The 21,519-nt window shown below is 41.1% G+C and overlaps 1 long non-coding RNA gene across 2 annotated transcripts in view; it reads right to left on the reverse strand.

Moving 5' to 3' along the window:
• Positions 1 to 18,431, reverse strand: part of LOC129192099 (uncharacterized) — a 70,041-nt gene extending 51,610 nt beyond the window's left edge. For both annotated transcript variants that reach the window (XR_008573349.1, XR_008573348.1), the window contains exon 1: positions 18,293 to 18,431. This is a non-coding gene — a long non-coding RNA (uncharacterized LOC129192099). The remainder of the gene's footprint in view (positions 1 to 18,292) is intronic.
• Positions 18,432 to 21,519: the final 3,088 nt, after the last annotated feature.

Raw genomic sequence — 21,519 nt, forward strand, 5'->3', positions numbered from 1 at the left:
GGGTCATGTTATCATAACAGCCCATCAATCACGAGCAATGATGTCATACATTCACCATGTTGTAGGTTATTTAAGAAGGAGGCTTGACATTGAAGTCAAAACTTCGGTTAAGTGCCGCGAACGCATTGAGAGGATTTAAAAGGTTTCAATAGGTTGTGTGACAGAAGCGAGTGGTGATCACAGAGAATCTTTCAGCAGCAGGTCAGCATCTGATCGAGGTGAATGTTCATGTCGGTAAATCAAACCTCAAGACCATTCACTATGAAGACATTAAATTCCCATCAATGTGACTGGAGATGAGGAAGATCGGCTTGAAGACTGTCCTCATGGTAAGTAAAGGAGAGGAATTTATTCCTCTTTGTTTCCTCCTCTGATAGGATAAACATGCAATATTGTCGTTGGACTCCCTGTGACAGACTGCAAAAGATAGTGTTTGTTCAAATAAGCAGCAGGTTTTGCAGGATAAATACTCACACTGGGATTTATTGCATAAGTAAAAAGATTAAATGCTGGTCCAAAAGGGAAATATGATATATTTTGTGTCACTGATATAGTCTACTTGTGTAATGATTTATTCTTAAAGTGTATATTGCAACCACAGACATTCAGTATAAACTACTGTGGTTAGGAGGTGTTCCTGCCAAGTTTGCCGCTTTATTTCAGATACAATACATCAGCAGAACGAATAACCATCAACAAACAACCACATCAAATGGAAAACCAAAAGCTGTTGGTTGCATGACAGAAATTAGGGGTGGTGGCAGGAACAACAAAGATTAATCAAATGCTGCGACCCAAACATCTCCCTACGTTGGCCGTGGTGAGGAGGATGATGCATTTGTTTGGCAAGACGTGCTTCACCGGGGGCGAGTCATGGAAAATCTGTTTGAGCTTGCATCCCACCCAGCGTGAGTGCATATTTGCACAACCCCCAGGTGACCCTGCACAGGCCGGCCAAGAACGTCCTGCTAAGAAGTGGGAGACAAATCCATCCCACACAGAGGAAACTCCAGAGGAACAAAGCAGGCCTGAAGGTCCTCTCCATCATCTTGCTTGAGCGAAGCCGTGCTTCGTGCTAATGGTTTGCGTAAGGGAGGGAGCACAGGTGGATGCCAAGCTCCTGTGAGTCATTGTGGTGTGTCAGTGTTTCTGTCTGCTACACGACATGAGCTGTCTCAAGCTGGGACATGATACCACTGATTTTCCCGTGAACGAGTACTGTATCAACTCTGCTTCCTGATACGCATGCAGGTGTACAAGGCAGCCCACGTGTTTGTACATTCAACTCAGTAATGTTGGCTAAACGCCTTCTCTTAATGAGGGTGACCTTAGCTTCTCTGGATAGGTCCTCTCTTTGGGAGACCAGGATTCTAAAATTGTCTGCAATTTTATTAACTTGCATTTCTTGCTTATAGGTCATTTTCTTGCGCGGTCTCACAGAGTAAAGACCATTACAGGCATCGTTCATGCCATCATTGGCCGGTCTACATGTAAAGGATTACATGGAGCACCAGTGATTATTGATGATTTTTGTTGTGTGTTTTTGTTGGGGCAAATACACTCCTGATCAAAATCTTAAGACCAGTTGAAAAATTGCTAGAATTTGCATTTTGCACATTTGGATCTTAATGAGGAGTACTCTGGTTTCCTCCCACATATCAAAAACATGCATGTTAGGTTAACTGGAGACTCTAAATTGTCCATAGGTATGAATGTGAGTGTGAATGGTTGTTTGTCTATATGTGCCCTGCGATTGGCTGGCGACCAGTCCAGGGTGTACCCCGCCTCTCGCCTGAAGTCACCTGGGATAGGCTCCAGCATGCCTGCGACCCTAGTGAGGATAAGCGGCATAGAAGATGGATGGATGTGTACTATATTGGGTAAGTGTAAACGTGACTATAAGGGTGTTATTTCATATCTAATGTTAAAAAACATATTTAGAAGGTCATGAACCGGTTCTGTTGTTTGTTTTGTTTAGGCACAGATTAAAATAAAATGTTAAAGAATCAGTTAGTAGGTTGTTCTTTGCCGATGACCACTTCCTTCCATGTCATCAGGCACAATGTGCTGCTGTAAGCCCATGCAGAATTTAATGCTTGCTGATGAGTGCAGTCTGGCCAATGTTTTCATGAAGACTACTCCCACTCGGCCATTACAAACTATAACACCACTACATTTAACTTTACACTCGTATCACCCAATATAGTATGCATACTAACAGTAAATAAGCCTTTGAAGACATAAATAAGACTTGTGCTGGTATGTGTTGCTGTAATTGTGTTCCCTAGGGGAGCTGAGTAGCGGGCAGACAGGAAGTGACGTTGGGGGTTCAGAGTTGAGTTTTAGCTTGCCGTGGGTTACTACAGCAACAGTAGCCCACATTTTTATTCAAGATTTTTATTAGGGATTATTGTGTCTGTTGTGAGATAATTCAAACCTGCAATAAAAGCCTGTTGTTCCAGCAAACTCGTCTGGCATTCGTGTGTCTCACCGAACATTAAAGTAACATTACTGTCACCCAGTGACCAGTGTAGAGCACTACAGCACAGCATCTTTGAATGCATTCTCTGACTGCCTCATATTTGTATTTTAGTTCACTGAGACAATTTTATGCTTGAAAACTGCTGAATTTAGACAAAAAATACATAGCATTTGCGTCAATATGCATATTTTTGACGAATTATAGGCTGTATTCAACCACAACACAGCATGATAGAGTGATAGAGTGAAGCCATGACATTCGAACCGCAAAGTGACAAGGAGCGAAAATTGAAAATCCTGGCCAGATGCTTTTAATGTGTCCGAAAAGTGGGTGTGTCCTAACAACCCATAACATTTGGTTCCTCTGTCTTGCTGGCCATCATCAAGTAAAAGGTGTTGAAAAAAACAACATAGGTAGTTACCGTCATTAACTTTCATTGTTAGACGTGCACACGTCTAACAAAATCTCACTACGATGGTTTCCTGTCTGTAATGAAGCATTTTTGTGGCTAAACCCATCAAGACTTGTGAGATGCGTGAGGATTTTTCTTTGAGCGCATCAAAGTGTCACACACATTCCACACAGTAAAATATGACTGTAGATGAAGCCTTCATACCTCCCCAACACGCTTCATCTCTCCTCTTCACACATTTCACCAATACTTCCACGGCCCTGTTTCCTTGTGTGTTTTTCTTTCCAGCCTATTGATGTGCGACGCAGCAGAATGAACCCGTTTTCATCACGCTGAAAGCGCATCAGTGGGGAGGAGACTCCAACAACACAGGCTCTTGGAGTGCGATTGATAGGTTCTGTCTGACTCAGGGTGGCTCTGTTCACCCTTTGACCTACCTCGCACTGCTCGAAATGACGAAGTGAGCCATGCCTGCTAAATATGTGTTTGTGAGAGAATGAATGATTTCACAGCAGGAGCCAGACTAAACCGGTGCGGTGCGTGCACACACTGGGAGCGAACCCCCGACTCTAAATGCTTCTCTCAGTCAGACCCTCGCCTCATTTTCCACTCATTTTTTGCCAGGGTCAGGTTTTCTGCCCGAGATTCAGCTGTCACACATTTCCCCCAACCTCACCAGGCAATTACAGTAATCAGAAACAGGTGGAAGTGGGTTTGTGCCTCTGCTCCTGTGTGCCTGAGTGTGTGTACTGTATGTGGACATAAGAGAAACCCAGCCAGACCCAAAAAAGTGAGAAAATCACAGCATGATTATTTGTGTGTACAAAAGACGGCATGGTGGGACATGTAAAAACAGCACTCTTGTGTTTGAACAGGCACACATCTGACTGACATGGGATCATTATGTGTCTCAACCGCACAATGAGAGAGAGCTCCAGCGGCCCTGATGAGGTCTCAAACACCGTTTCAGACGTCTGGAGTTGTGTGATCGGCCGCTACGATGGCTCTCTACAGAGGAAACACATAGATCCATGTTTCCTTGACTTAAACGCATATGACTTGAGAGGTTATGCAGTAGCGGGGATAACAGGATTGATGAATAGAGGAAGCCGGGCAAATAAAAAATGCTCCTTCTCTGTTTTTCCACTGACGTATGGTCGGAGAATTGTGAGCTCCTAAATGGTGGACCTGAATGGCTGAGTCATAGGTGAGATGGAGTTTACGAAATAAGAATGATACACATTCGAGCTATTAGGTAAGCCTGCACAATCCAATGGAACCCAAAACAGCAGCTGTAGCAAAACCTACAACCTCTACAAAGTTAACTACAAATTATGCGAGGGCAGAATATTAATCGGTCGTTAGTCTTCAGTAGATTGTGTGGGAATGAAATGCGGGCAACCATCAGAGGCGCTGTCAATTCAGTCTCAACTACATCAAGTGTAGCTCACCTCCATTCGGGCAACTCAACAACCAGCCACTATTATTCTGCTTAATACAACACTGATATGGAAACAGGAATTCAGAACTTTCACATAAATATTCTCCCATCCCATCTGCCATTCTCCCAAACAAATGCCAATTAATCCCTCATTTAATTATTACCCAATTGTCAATCAATGAAAGGTGTCTGACGCTTATCCCTACTATTTGATTCCAATGCATGGTTGTAGACAATCGCAATGCATTTCACCTGACATCGTCTGGATTCGCTTGGATTTTCCCACAAACTGCACCTATATGCAAGCGGATGCAAGCACAATATCAGTTTAGTTTTTTTTAATAATTATTCCTGAAAGTTGTCCGCAGCCTGGTGGTTGGGCACCCCTGCAGTTTTAGGATCCAACAACAGGTAGAGAGTATTTTTTTCAGTAGTTTTCACTGCTATGTGATGTTTGTAATATTTTGGTTATATTTATAGATACAAGAGAGGCAAAAATAGACGACATAAATACGTTAGACTTGAAGGAGGAACTGCAAAACTTCAACAAAGCGATCAGCGCAACAACATTTGAAATATAATCCATCATCGAGGGTTATGATAGTGCGTATATGTAGTATAAGAAAGTCTGCCATACGAATCATGTCATAGCTTTTGACGTGTGGGTGTTTGCAAAGGGAAACAGAAACATGCCTTTGGAAATGAGGGATGTAGTATTTTGGCTCTTATCTCAAGAAAATGTTGGCCTCTGATTTACTGTTGCATGCCATTCCTTTTAGATGTGTTTCTAATGGAATTTGCTGCATCTGCTTTTGTAATGCTAACATAGCATGAGGAAGACTACGATTAAATCTTAAAAGGACATCACTTAGAGCCAATGCGGTTTTCTTCCTATGGGGAAGATTTTATTGCATCTGCAGTTAAGATCGTGCGATATACCACGGAGAGGAGTACGCTGTGCATTTGACAAGACAGAGTTGAAAACGGCTCGTGTCGCGTTGGTCACTGCCTCCACTGCGGATGTTTTTTTTTTTTTAGGTTTTCCTCAGCTCAGCTCGTATTTAAAGTTACTTGGTAAACTTCATCACGTACGCGTTGCATTTGACAAGATAGAGCCGTAAACGTCTCATGTTGCGTCAGTCACTTTTTTTTTTTACAGTGAACAAGGCTGACACATTATTTCTCTGTTTGCCATCACTGGATGTTTGCATGAATCACCAACACACACACAGTACACATGTATCTGGATAATAAACAATAAATATAGCAACTTATGATCAATCCATGTCAATTTCAGCCTTAAAATAATGTAAGCCCCACCCATGTCCGGTTAAACCACACCCACTTTTGGTTTATGCCCCGCCCACTCCAAGTACAGATATGGATACAGATAATATAGATGGGTGAACAGATATAGATAGTGGTGTACTCGCTCATCCTGAGTCAGAACAGCTCATAAATCCAAACTGTGAAAGATTTTTTGTTTCTCATTTTCATTATGAAAGGCACACAGTAGGCCAGTTCAAAATGTGCAGTTAAACTGTATTAACACGTTTTGGTGGGGCATCCCAAAAATGCTCAGTGGGTGAGATGAGTATTTTGGCCAAGCAAGACCTGGGATGTTTTCTGCTTTCAGGAGTACAGATTATTGCAACATGGGGCCGTGCATTATTAACATAAGGTACACCTGTGCAATACTGCTGTCTAATCAGCGTCTTCATATGCAACACCTGTGTGGTGGATGAATTATGAATGCTCATTAACACAGATTTGCGAACAACATTTGAGAGAGACAGGTGGTATCATGACTTCCTCTGTAGAAGGATGCAAGCCACAGGATCAGCTCTCAGTTGAAGATACATGTCTGGACATACAGTGTATGGTTAAAGTCTTACACATGCATCTGTTTACTCCTGACAAATAGTCGGCTGTTCCTCAAGTCTGATCCTGCAAGTCAGAATCTCTTTCATTCATGATTTGTCATTGATTGCTTGTTTTAACTGTCTGCCACTCAAGCTCGATACAAAGTTGTCTGGTACAGTTCTCCTCTGTCCCGTACTCTGTCCAATCATTGTGTCCTGTGTCCATTGTCATACTGCCCTTTGTGTACATAGACAAAGTTTTAGATCTTTGTGTTCAGCCCATGATAAATGGGAGCAAAAACGATAGTGTTGTTTTTGGCCACGATTAGATTTGCTGCTCAAACAATGAGCAAAAGTGAAAAAAAATGTCTTTGTCAATCTGTTTGACGACGACTTCCTAGTTCATGGAGGATGGCAGAAGGGTGGTGCCACTCACGACTAACTCTTATTATTTTTAAAATTTTATTTATTATAATTCTTATTTATTTTTCTTTGTGAGTAGATTATCTGTACTGTGTACTCACTCATTATCCAACTGTGTTTCTGTCAACTATTAACCTTTCATCAGTTATCATTATAATATATTTATTAGTATTTATCATGATTATTTATCACTTCTTACTCCTTTTTGGACATGTAGAACTGTGAATTCTACTACTTATTCCAATGTAACCTGTGTGCATGTTCAAATAAATTCAACCATTACCATTATCATTTGAGGTGTTGATGTGTCTTGGTGTCTTGGTGGAAGTACAAAATATCCACACTTCATCCATTGTCACCAACGTTTTATAGGTTTTTACTAGACTCATATACCATCCATTTGCAAAGTGTTGCGGAAATTGCTTTGCAATTTTTTGCGTAATTCTGGATGCCAAATACCATAACGTCAAACAGCATGAAACCTATAACTTAGGTAATGTAACCTATAACCTCGATAATATATGCTCTGCTATTTACAGCGCAGACTGTTACACCGAGTTTGTCTGGGATTCGTGCCAGCGGCAGTCACAAAAGGTCATGAAGGAGCCAACATGCTTGATTTGGAATTATTATGTTGCTTTGAAGCCTTGCTGCTTTGTCACATCTGCTGTATTTGTGGAGCTCGGCCCCAGACGAGAGATTTGTGCACGCATGTACCGTGTGAATGAATGCAAACACTCCACCCCAAACACCTGAGAAACACACCCAGTCTGCCTTTGAATGAAACAGAACTGTAAATCCTTGAGCTGACAGAACCAAGAGAATGTCTGCAAGGGAACCAAGCTGTAACCTGCACAACCAAAACAAAAGCTTTTCAATCTTACTGATTTGTATAGAGTCATCCCTCGTTTACCACAGTTAATTGGTTGCAGACCCGACCGTGATAAGTGAATTTCCGCAAAGTAGGTTTCCATATTTGTCAATTGAATATTTTCGTAATTAGAGCATAGAAAACCTGTTTACGACCTTCTAAATACAGTTTTAAGGTTATTAGAGCCCTCTAGACATAAAATAACACGCCTATAGTCACCTTTACACTAGTATTACCTGGTACAGTAGACACAAAGACATAAATACACATACTATAGACTCGCTCGTTAGCACTGTGAGAATTCCTTGTTGCTGTTACCTCCTGCAGTGGCTATTGTCTCATCAGTGTTACATTACTGACACCTAGTGACCAGTGTAGAATACTACGTAGTACCAACCTGTATTCAAATGCGTCTTTTGAATGCCTTATATTTTTATTTTACTTCATTTAAGCATTTGTATGCTTGAAAATGCTTAATTTAGGCCAGAAATATGTACAATTTTGCGTAAATCTGCATATTTTCGCCATAGTCAACCACGAAACAGTGCTGAATATGTTTTTGAAAGCCACAATAGAGTGAAGGTGCAAAGTGGTGATGGACGACTGCATTAAATGCCTCACAAGTATATGAAGAGTTGCTGTGTGACGTGCTGTGTGATAGGTGTGACTGTAAATCGTTTTGTCCTTGAAATGACACGACACAGAATTTGGCCCTGGTCCACCTCACTGCTAAGATTAATGCCAGTGCTTTACAGCATTAACACCTTTTTTGGGAAAAACACAAGGTGTCCCAAAAAAATGTATACATTGGCTGCAACAGTCTGTCATGCCAAGTATTAGAGAAGACTTTGAAGATGGGGAGTTTTATTTACAGCAAGATGGGGCACCCCCACACTTCCTTGATGAGATCTTGCCAAACAGGTGGATTGGACTGAGGGGTTTTGTTGAATACCCTCCGCGTCCACCAGACCTCACACCACTGGACTTTTTTTATGGAGATACTTTAAAGACAAAGTCTACACTATGAGATCTGCAACAGCTGCTGAATTAAGAGCAGCCATTGAACATGCATGCACGCAAATACCAAGGGAATTGTTTCGTGATGTGCGCGATTCCGTTGCTCCGCGTTGTCAGCAGTGTCTGGACCAGAACGGACTTCAGTTTAATGAATTATAATAAACAGCTAGTTTACGATAATTTGTGTGTGCGTTTTTTTGGGACACCCTGTATGTTTAAGACAAAATCAAAGACAAAATGAATATATTTTTAGAATATTTAATTTGTCGTGCCCTGCATGATTTATTCATCACATTTCTTAGCTGAATAGCAGATGTTTGATGACTCAGCTTTAATGATGGTGATCAATGAACCTTAAAATTAATTTCAGTGTGTGTGACCTGGACTGGCATGTATAAAACTCTGGACTGTTTTTGCAGTCTTATACAGTATTTGGGTCACTATGGTGAGGAGGACACAATATGAAATACCTGTGGTCAGGGGCACTCCCAGGAATTCCGGACCCCATGACAAAAAAAATCACTGTCAGTCGGGGCCCTTGGAATTGTTACCATATCTGACAGATATCCGAATCATAGATTGATCATCAATCATGTTCGTTTAAGCCTTTAAGAAGCCACTCAATTTAACCAATTAACGTCAATTTCAGGGATATCTGACTCAAGATGGCTGAGGGACTTCAGATCAAAGGTCAAGTTGTGTACATATTGCTTGTCAGTACTCTAATCCAATTGATTAACATATCAGGGGTGAAAGATCATTTTTTTCAGTTCGTTACCAGTTGTAATTTTCCTTTTGAATATTTTGTTTCCGTCTGTTTCGAGCAGAGCAAAACGTACCATTTACTTCATGTTTTGGAATAAGTAATGTAAAGTTGTTGTTTTTTTTCCAAACACTGTATATTTGCTGTACATGTGTTGACTTGAGTCGGTGTCACATCACCCTGCAATGTAGCTCAAGTGTAGAATAACATGAAATAGCTACCCTGCACCGCCTGCTAACACAACAATAGCATCGTAACTCTCTGTGCCTTGATCATCATGTGAGCAGACGGGTTATTCTCCCTCCCTTACATGAAAATACTACACTGTACTGCCTGTTGAATTATGACGGAATGTTCCTTCTCTTAAAGCTAACTTCAGACATCTGAGGTCCACATGAGGAAATTTGGTCATCTGCTGCCATGGATATTCTCCAGCACTGGGTTTGTGTGTACCTGGAAACATGTCCAGTCTAGCACACCCCAGCAGACACTTTTGATTCACTGCACGATGTCTACACTCACATACAAACACACTAAAAGGATGTGTGAGGGAAGATGGAAGATGGAAGTCAATACAGACCAGTATTTGGGTGCAGTATCAGTATCAGTGATGTGCTGCTGCAAGTTATACTCAGTGAAAAAGACACATTTTTGTTTTGGGCTGAAGAAGTCAGCTGATGGTAATATGTGTACGCTGAAGACAATAATGTTTGTTTGGTGCAGATTGATACAGGTGGATACAAGCTATGTGTTTCCTTTATGCCAAACAAAACTTTCCATTTTACCACAAACCAATGTCATGTCATGAATACATTATGCTTCTTTTACTGTGACGCCACTGAATGCACTTTACAAATAAACGCTGTTGGTGCAAAATAAGACAAATGCTGCAAAATGCAACTAGAAATGTGCAATTTCGGGAAAAATTGCGCACGAAGACTTGCAAAGCTGACGTCGAACTGCAATGCTGCAGTCGCTTTTGAATCCTGCAACCAAAACCTGACGAACTGACACTCGATTGAAATGCTGTAGCTAGCATGCTAACGGTTGGCACACGTGCACCTGGCAGGACAGCGCTAAGTATGCATGTAAGTTCATATATATGAAAATGGGTAAAATGCTAACATGTTAACTGTTAGCATGCTAGCAATGCTAACCCACCTACTAATAGCATACTAACTAACACTGTCAGCTAATAGCAATTAGCTGACAGTGAGGATCACGACACAGAAGGGGTGTCAAAAGACACTCACTTCACAAGACAATACATGAGATTGGGTCTATGAGAACGAGATGAGATGAGATGAGATGAGATTTTAACTTTACTTTTAAGAAAAGTATAATGAAAAAATATTTTATAAAAAACATGACAATCTACTAATTTAATACCTACAACGTTACAGTCTTCCGCACTCTCCTGACCGGCCCTGTATCCACCTACCGAGACAGAGGCTATGTTCACACTGCAGGTCAAGGCCGATTTTTTTGCTCATATGTGACTTGTGTCTGATTTTTTCACCTCAGTGTGAACAGCACAATTCCATTTTTTTCAAATGCAACTCAGTCCTCATTTGTATGTGGAGTATGAACGAGTATGAACGAATGAGTCAGATCGCATATATCTGACCTATATGTCATCGAAAGGCGTGTATTGCTGTGATTATTTTGATTTTAAAGGAACTCACCGATGTATGCAAAAGCTCTTGTCATCTGAAAATTATTTTTTTTTAAATTTCAGTGAAGCGGTCCACAGTTCCTGCCAACCACACACTCCTTGGAACAGATGTCGCAGCGATTTCTCCACAAACTGCCATAGCCAAAATTCTTGCCCTCTTTCTTCTCAATCTGCTACGCAAGATCATTTGGTTAAGAAAATATCGACTCCCGTTGCACAAAATCCCTCAAAATTGCCACAAATGCGCACACACTGCAGCAATCTTTACTTCCATGAACACACAGAAATGCGTGTGACGTTGTGCTTTCCGAATGCACGTCATATCCCGGCCGCTTTGCGTTCACACTGACAAGTTGCATTTTTTTGGTAAAATGAACAACTACAGTATATACAAAATTTGGATTTTAGCGAAAAACCAACAGTGTAAAAAACATAGCCAGACAAAAGGGCTCACTCCGTTCATGCAGTTGTTCTATGAATCAAGGTGCCGAAAACAATGCACAGGAAAAAAGACACGCATGTACATGGCAATATATTGAGGCTGGCAAAATTATCGACTTCATTTTCATTTATTGTGTCATTACCTAATTTATTATTGTCCCAGTCCTCGTGGGAACGACAAATCTTGTCATGTTTTAATCTCGCGAGATCTCATGAGATCTTGTGACACCCCTGGTGAACACTATCATAAAAGGCTAACATTGCCAACTGTTAACATGCTTGCACCTGGCAGGACAGTGCTAAGTATCTGTGTAAGTTCATATCTATGTAAACAACATGTTAACATGCTCACTGTTAGCATGCTACTAATGCTAAACACACTATTAGCATTCTACAATTAAGTTATAGAAAAGATGTCATATTTATTTTAAACATTTTGTCTCAACAAAAGTAATTAAAAATGTAGTTATGATCAATAGTCAACTAAAACAACATGTTCTCCTGCTATCAACAAGTAAGACAGGTTAGACTTAATCAATATAAAGAATCCAATTAAATCATGCTAGCAAGTACACAATTTGGAAAGCTGCACATTTCTATGTGGCACAAACATCCATATAAGAATAAAGTCAAGGGCAACATATGAAACTCAACTAATACTATGAAATTTTAAACTGGACTCATTCAGCACTGATCCGGTCACTTCTTTTGCCACAGGTGCGCTAGCTGTGTGTTACTCCTAAGCGATTCTTCCCAAGGTGTGCTATTAGATCAGAAGTATTAAAGAACGACATCTTACTTACTTGTTTTACAGTCTTTGAAAACCGCATATTTACAGTCCAAAAGCTTTCCAGACTGTGGATATACTGAGCTAGCAAGGTTGTTGCTATGTGGCGCACGACGTCATCACATCGCATCATTATCGGCAGATAACGATATGAATGGATATCTAATTTTGATGCCAATTATCGACTGACTAATATAATCGGACAGCCAACTTGGGCCAATCCGCCATGAAAACCATAGGTGTGAGTGAATTTCAAAATGGGTGCAAGATGACCAATCTCCTCAGGTGTTTACATTTTCTAAACATCCTGTATCAGTTAGACCAGTCCCCCTTTTGTCCCATAAACTGTACACCATACAAAAGGACCGAAACATACTGGAGACAAATGGAGTCAAGACACTGAACCCTTTAAAACTGCTGAGACAAGGAACAACTATGGAACGTTATAGCTTTGGCCTAAATAGATTTTACAGCCACTGCTGCCTCACTGGGGGAGCCTCCATATGTAGAAAACATCAAGCAGAGTTGAGCATCAGCAGACTTGAGCTTCCTTTTTACACAGTCTGGCATGAAATGAAGCGGAGTTCAGCTCAATGCCATGCAGTCTGCAGCGTCCACTGTGGGGAACGGGTATGCTCTGAAAGAGGTAGTCGTGTTCAAGCTTACATAACTTGGTCAGGCTGCACTCTTAGGTGGTTAACTCAGGTGAGACGTGCACATGTCAAAGAAAACAATTAATTACGTTAGCAGATAGGAAGTCAGCGGTGATTTTGTTTTGGGCAAGTGTCTTTCACAGAACGGTGGACAACTCCGATCTGTTGCCTTTCTTCCTCGAATAAGCACAGTTGACGTCCAAGAGCCCTGCCTATCTCTGAGAGTTAGATTAATCCGTGCTTTAATAAAATAAAAAATGAAACACGGCTGCAAATACGTTGTAATTGCCGGAATTTTGACAAAGAAGAGAAAGAGAAATAAGAGAAACACTATTGCATTCAAGAAAGAAGTCACAGCAAAGTACAAAGGTAGCGTCTGTTACAATAGGATTACAATGTAAAGGTAGTAAGTAACCTTTAACACATGTTGCAGAGGGAACGGTTTAAGGGAGGCACGTTACAGATAGTGAGCCGGGTCAGTGTGTGTAATGATGATTGTAGCTTCTGCTGATGTTTACAATAAAGTTGAATTGAGCAAGTATGAATCTCTAACCATCCATTTTCCATGCCGCTTCTCCTTATTAGGGTCGCGGGTATGCTGGAGCCTATCCCAGCTGACTTCGGGCGATAGGCGGGGTACACCCTGGACTGGTGGCCAGCCAATGGCAGGGTACATATAGACAAACAACCATTCACACTCACATTCATACCTATGGACAATTTAGAGTCTCCAGTTAACCTAACATGCATGTTTTTGGAATGTGGGAGGAAACCGGAGTACCCGGAGAAAAAACAGCATCCGCCTGTCTCTTCCATGTTCATAAAATGTTCATATATCCATTAAATGTTTCATTTATATGTATTTTGCTTGGTTTTCTGCATGTAAAACTGTACTTATCCTCTATAAAATGTGTTTTCTGAGTGTCTGTAATGGATTCATTGGATTTACATTTTTTCTTACGGGAAAATGTATTGGGTTTCGGTACGTTTGGGTTTTCGTCTGACTTTTTGTAACGAATTAATGACAAACACTAAGGTTCGACTTTATATTTAGTGTACCCCAAGAACTCTGTTATAGCACAAGACTACACCCACCCATCCAAAAGTCCTCCACGGTTGAAGGAAAGGAGATGGCCGGCCTCAGGGAAGTCTGTGCAAATCAGCTTAGACTGCTTTCATGGATTAGCAAAATAGGAGGCTTGGTTCATCATTTTGAGATAAAACCTGATTTTAATTGTGAGGTTATGTAATTAGTTATGTAGACAGTTGTGTTCACATATTTTATACTCCTGCAGCACACACAGAGTTGAGTTATCGGCTTAAATGTGTTGTCAATATACTGTAGGTGTTTAAAGATGACAAACATAATAGTGCTCCCATAAGCAGACTCCAGACTCCAATTCCAGAATAGCTGTGAAACGGATATGCTGTTAAAAGCACATTAGACAGTCAAAACAGTGTAGTGTCGTTTTTCTTGTATTTATTTTCCCCCACTAAATTTTCTCTTACAAAAATATCATCAGGGAAAAAAGGACAAGATGGCATCTAAGGATATAAATAATTTGAAATATAAGGAAGTAAAAGAAGGTTGTTACCACAAGGTGAAATGTGACACGAAGGGCAGGGGAGAAAAACATCTGATTGATCCTTTGTTTCTTTCTTTAGTATTATTGGCACCTTTGTATAGGCTAGACAGCCCCGTTATATGGTGGAAGCTGCGGAAATGGGGGGTGGCCATCTATTCGTATCAGAAACCACCATCTCCCTGTCTCGGGCCCCTTGGTGAACACCAGATGAAGTCATGGAAAGTGTGGGCCCCAAAGCTTGTAATTGCTTAATTGGATCGCCTTGCTCCCTCAAATACTTCTCCTAGTCTCTCTTCCTCTTTCTTGATCCATACATTATTGAAAACATAAACCAGAGGGCTTTGTATGTGGCGTGTATGCATGTGCGCCTGCACGTGCACACGGATGATGGTTGGAACCAAGCTTGACCGACAGTGATTTGCGGTTCTTTGATTTAGAGCCGTTTTTTCCACTTCCAACCTCAGGGCTCACACGCCGGTGATCAGGTCATGGCGGATGTGGCAGAGGAGGAGGGGGTCGCAGTTGTGTAGTCGACTGGTGATTTGTGTCTTGTCTGAGCGTCAGCCTGTCCGCCCATTGAATGAAACGTGGAAAAATGGCAACAAAAAGACAAACAAATGACATTGTCAATATTAATAGAAGCGCAATATAGTGGATCCCCTGATAGTGGATTCAGTCCCGGGACGTAAATCCCGTGAAAAGCACGTCTGTTATAGACTTGCAGGTGCCAGCTAGAGCTAATATGGGCCGTCTATATATTTGGCACTATGAAAGATAAGAGTATTCACAGCGACTACACAGTGGCTACGCTGTACTGCTTGTTGACAGCAATGCTAGCATCTTGTGCAAAACCTGTACATGTGTGCGCTGGCCAAATGCTTATGCCACTTAAACTCTGAAGCACTACAAACGTTAGCAGAGCAGCTGACCCAGTGGACCATAGTGAGGGTCACCCCAGAACAGGAAGGAACAAAAACATAGAAGAGGTTTATTGCTCTACGGGATGTCCTGGCAACTCCCTCTCAAGGGGAAAGGCTATTCATTGCTTTATGGTTATGTAACTGTTTCAAAAGGGTCTCTAGAAAGAAGAAACACTGCAGTGAAAACAACTGATGATATTTCATGACATGATAAACTTAATATTGATCTGCTGTGACTGTGCTGAATTCATCTTGGATGATCCCATGAGAATATTGGAATCTTTGCCTGATAGACAACAAAGCAACATATCCGCTGAGCTGAACTACTGAGCAGATGCACATACACCGGATTTCCTTTTTCTCCTAAATCTCAGCTATCCTTGTCAGCGTGCAGGAGATTTATTTATTAGTTAATTGAAATACCTGCTGCACACTGAGCGTGATCTTTCCCTCAGCATGTATGTCTTCATTTCACGGGAAAATAGACGGGATTCTCCATCTGCTTCACTGTGGTCCCGACTCAACTGCAGAGATTTTGGAGACTTGGAAAAGTATGAATCCAACCGTTAGACGTACTGTATGATGATGGCTTCCGTAAAGGAATGGAGCATACTCTCATTTCTACAGAGCTGTTTTGGCTTCTGAGCAACTGCAGATTCGGAGTAACAGCAGATTTAAAGGCGTCATTCTGCAGACCGTAAAACTGACTTTTTGAACGATTAAAGCCAAGACAATATTGTGAATGATATAAAAGTGTCGCAATCTATTGCCAAAACGTCTAGGCTAAAACGATGGGGTCGTCCTAGAGGCAAACCTATTTACATCTAATCTTGGTAAGGTTTCCAAACTATGTTCAAACTCTGTGACTCTTCTGAGTATGACGGCTAACACCAATATAATAGTGTGGTTTTAAGCATTTGCGCCAGCGTAGGAAAGCCAAACAACTAAGCAACAGGAGAAAAACAGGAAGCAATATGGGCTTAAAAGAGTCTACGGTTTCTTGGAATTATAGGTGGGTGGACTAATAAATAATAGCAAACCATTTTACTGGTTCATATATTCCACAGAAGAATAATTACATAATATATTAACTCATAGGGCAACAAGGTGGCAGTGGAGTTATCACAGATAACTGAATGAATGAATATTCAAATAAATGAAACATTTAATAGTGAAAATGAAAGGGGTTTTCGCACTCTATCAGTTTCAGAAGGGATTTTATTCTCCCAATTCTTGCTTATTCATTATGGAAAGACCATTATGTGTGATGTTTGTGTTGTGGTAACCCTTTTGAAACGTAACTCTTAATGAAATAATCAATCATGCTGGAGTAAGTCCCATTATACCCTTTATTGTTTTCATTGTTTTTAGGATACTGTATTCAGACTTGTACCAGTCTTTTATATCATTCACATTTATAGCATGACCATATGTGTCCAAGTTCCAACCAAAATTAAAGAAAGATATATACGTTTTGGTCCATGTTGAGGTCAGAAATAATGACAAACCAAAAGAAATTGCTGCAAATAAAACAGTTTTACTGGGTTAGACTAGGCCAGGGGTCCACTGTGTCTCCAGTGGACACAACAAGCTGACCTCTATGTATGCATGTACTGTATGTACTACTTTATTATTTATCCATATTTACTGTATATCACCAAACATTTATATTTGCACCTACAGTATGAGCATTGCACTACATACTGTTCTGGACGTAACACTGAATTTGTAACATTGTAAATACCATGAAAACAATCATTCTATGTAAATATGTATAGTAGCATTCTCCTTCTTTTCCTTATATGTAAACATATTTACTATTGTTGTGCTTTGGACCAGAGAGTGATGTTGACCGGAGTCAAATTCCTAGTGTGGTAACACACGGCGAATAAAGCTGATTCTGATTCTGAATTGCAGCCTGCAGCTTGTTTTTTATTGGCTCGCGGCTGAAGTTTGACCAAAGTATTCTTGCTTCTTCTTCTTACTTACTTGAGGTTAATGTAAGTTAATATATGACCATAAGTCATTACTGGAATTGTAACAGGTAAGCAGTGTGGATTATGTCGATACGACTTGGAGAAACGCCTTCTCTGACACCTAGCTGGGATGACCCAGCAGCTTGCGGAGCCACGTAGATTGAAATGAAAGCGGCGCCACAGCAAATGGAAGCAGGTTTGTTGCGTAAGCCTGTTGACCAGTAAGGCTAGACCTTGACTCTATTTCCATTTGTTCAATCATCTTTCATTACTAGATTTGGGCATCGAGTCTCGAGCATCGATGGGAACCGGGACTAACATTGCGATTGTCCCGGGATCTTGCAAATGTTTTTATTTCGATTCCTAATTTCGATTCCCACTTCGCCGCCCAAAGAAATTGTGGCGAACACCAACAAAGAAGAAGCGCCTAAAAAGTTTTGCTTAATTTCATTAACAAGAGCGGTCGGCTCCGCACAGCATTTGCAACGCAATGATATCATGCCAAGGATGATGCACGACCAACATGAATAAACACCTCCGGATTCATGGTGTAGAAATAACATCGCCCCGTCTTTGACGCGTTACGACTTCCTCTAACTTCTCTAAAGTTCTCTGACTTCCTCTAAGCAATCAGAATCAGGGAAGTCAAACAGTAAATGACATTTATCTCATGCCAATGTTAGCTAGGCTTCCAGGATGCTCGCTGATGTCGTGGAAGTTGGGTGTAAATAAAGGTTGGTACAGCTAGGAAGGTTTATTCATGTACACAGTCCGTCTCCATTAGCAGCAGTCAAGGGACCTTCTCAGCCCACACAACACACTTCCGGCCTTCAAAATAAAAGCGCTTAGAGCTACACCCTGTTTACTTGTGTTAACAATAAGGGTATCAACATCAAGCTAGTAAGACGGTTTGGAGGAGGACAAGCAAGTCAGCATAGCCTCGATGCAGCAGCATAAAAAAATAGACATTTTCAATTACTTACGTTTATTTGGTAGTCACGGCTGGTCTTGAAACGTAACCCACGTGAATAGCATGAATCTACTGTACTTTTCCAGCTTGTCCACAACAACCCACACTCTTTTTGTTCTTTGCTCTTGTGCGTCTCCTCCCAGCGAATGAACATCACAATTAACTGTATGTGGACAGCTGCTTTTCAAAAAGTTCCTCCATATCTGGAAACTAGTAATCGCTTCGGAAATCAACACACTGTCCCACCCTGATAAATCAGTTTAGCCCTTCCGAATTCCATCTTATCGCATTCCACTTCAACCCAGTGGGCCCATCACATTGTTTCCCATGAAATCCTTCTTACCTGCACAATACGACATGAATGTCACCCCCTTCCAAGTGATGCAGGACAATCAGCTGCTCTAATTCACGTGAGAAGGTGCTTCTATGAGAGGATGGTTACTCAATCTAATTTACTGTGAGTAATAGTTCCTGCTTATCTCCAAATGTGGCCAAACGAGCCTAATGTGATAATGGGACTAACAGCCAGTCGTTTTCCTGTTTTCTGGACAAAAAGTAGCAGGAAAGGGAGTCATGACATCATTCCAAGTCAATGCGGTCTCCTAACAATCTTTGCATCTGACACAAGCCGTCTGCCTGAAGAGTGACATCATGCTAAAGCAACACACAGTTAAGAAAGCCCAAATGGAAGTTGCTGACAGCAATAGTGCAGTTCAGACAATTGCCTAAATGAAAGTGATGAATTTAACCGTCCAAATTAAGTCATGCAAGTATGTCTTTTGCCATGCACGTGTGAAAATGTTGCGTTGACAGAAGTAAAGCTCGCAGCTTTGAGTCTTTGCCATCTATACAGCACGCCGCTGCTATCTTTTCCACTGCCAACTGGGATTCATGATTAGTTTCCAAGCCTTCCATGCAAATTCAGCTCCCAAGCCTTCATTTTCCACTCATTAAAAACAGGCCCCAAAAGCCCGGTTCAGCACGACAAATCTCTCCACTCATCATATTTCTCCACTAAAAACAATACAACAGACTGTCAACTCAGCACTTCCTGGCATCTCTCACGTTTATTGTGGGAGTGCGTCTGCATGGTGAGTTTTATTGACTGCTGGGGAAAAGGCATGCATGCTGTGAGTGTTAAAGTATGCTCAAGCACACGCACTAAAGTACATTATAATGTGTGAGAGAAATTAGGCTGTTTCGGGTTTTCGGAAAACATTTTCCTTCTCCTCACTTAAACCCCTCTACCTTTACTGTCTGGCAATAAAACAGAGTCATTCTGCAGGAAGTTTAGCGAATATAACATTGGTGTGAAACACATGTATGCATGTGTAGAAATAATCACCATCCAGCAGGAAATGGTGTTGCCTGTAATCATTATTTATAAGCATGACCTCATTTTGCTTTGGTCAGCCTGTATTAAATCATCCTTATGAGCCTCATGGAATGACCCCTGTAAATTATTGTTAGCCTGCAGCACCAGGTCACCGCTAACACAGACCATCCTACGCTTGTCTGTCATGAACTGACCTACTTTTAACTGACGTACAATTTTATCGTTTATTTTGAATCACCGCAAAGACTGAGACCCTCACATCTGGTGAGGACTGTAGTTTTTATTGTTCTGTTCTGTGATTGAAGTTCTCCACAATGTAGGGCGCTATATGATAGCATACACGTGGATTTTACTTTGTAAATTCAACTGTGAGTGAATACACTGCATCTAGTCGGCATGCCTGACATGAAAGAGTGAAAAAAGTTCTCCTCCCTTTCCGTGTGGTAATGGTAAAAGTTTTTGGCTTCTTACTTTGTCCTTCTTCCCCTTCGTTTGAAATACTTTCTTAAAGGGATAGTTTGGATTTTTTGACATGAAGTTCTATGACATCCCCACCAGCAGTGTAGTACATCAACAGTGACTTACCCGGCCCACTTGGTCCCGCGAGTCCAGTTGTGGTTGGATTTCCGTGACGAGGAACGTAGTTCTGCTTAGTTGCTGGTAAAGAGTTTGGCTTCGGAAAGCAATATGCGTTCAAAAGCGTAATACATTTGCATCATAAAAATGCCTCCTTGAAAAAAATTCTGACCCTAATGAGGAGAAGCGGTATAGAAAATAGATGGATGGATGGATGTATCCCTGCACACTGTCACCTCTTCATTCTTGTGTATGTGATGAAGACGCTTGCATCTTCTTCCGCGACGGAGCACCACGGCCATCTTGCTCACGTGTTCCACGGCGGAAGAGGATGGAAACATCTTCATCACTTACACAAGAATGAAGAGGCGCAGGGATACGGCAGGAGACAAATATAACGCGTCTGATTTTTTTGATATCGATACCGGATATCGGTACTAAAAAGCCAATATCGAGCATCTCTATTAAAAATTCAAAATCTGCCCTAAAATCTGTCTTTCATGCCATTTTCTGTTAGGCATTCACACTGTCATGACCTCCTCGTGACAAAGGCAAAAAGGCGAGTCTTTGAATATGGCAAGATTGGTGAACTGCACAAGTAGGGCCTTTTGCAATGTGTCTTTTCCGCCACTACTGGACAATGATTTCTTTCTTTCTTTATAGAAGATCCTGAAGGTTTTAAGGGTTGACATTAAAATTGGTGGTAGTGGTAGTCTCAAAGAAACTACAGACACAGGCTGCCCCTTGATCCAAATGAAGGCCCTGACTTATACTGACTGCAACGCAATAACTGTAAGACAGCATGTGTGAAAAAAGGGCTTAAAGACAGAGACAAAGCATCAGCTTGTGCAGTGTGGCATCAGTTGGTGGAGTTGTTGCAGCGTTGTACCCAGTACCCAGCCATCATCGCACAGACCGGGGCCCTCAGTCAAGACAGAGACTTGCTGCAACGTCTCCACATAACCATCCGCCAATTGACTTTGACTTTTGAAGGCTGTGGTCTTAAACATTTGTTCAGCTGATGGACACTGTTATTAATAAATTGCAGGCTCACTATTTTTGGTCTCTTGCTCCTGTTTCTTCTCTTTGTATTTTGCTGCTCTATTTAAAATCTGGTTACAATCCTGCAGTTGTTCAAGAGTGCATACTTATCAAATTGTATGGGCACATACTACATGAATATGCGATATGCTGTCTCTTTATAAGTACTTCTCATCACATTTATTCCATTTAGATGGCCATTCCAATGTAGACATTTGTTTACTTTAATGTTGTATTTGTCATGGTTTAAAAGTACAACAATTTAGTTGAAAAGGTAAAATATTGTC

The sequence above is a fragment of the Dunckerocampus dactyliophorus genome, chromosome 13 (assembly GCF_027744805.1).
Source record: "Dunckerocampus dactyliophorus isolate RoL2022-P2 chromosome 13, RoL_Ddac_1.1, whole genome shotgun sequence".
Taxonomy (NCBI): domain Eukaryota; kingdom Metazoa; phylum Chordata; class Actinopteri; order Syngnathiformes; family Syngnathidae; genus Dunckerocampus; species Dunckerocampus dactyliophorus.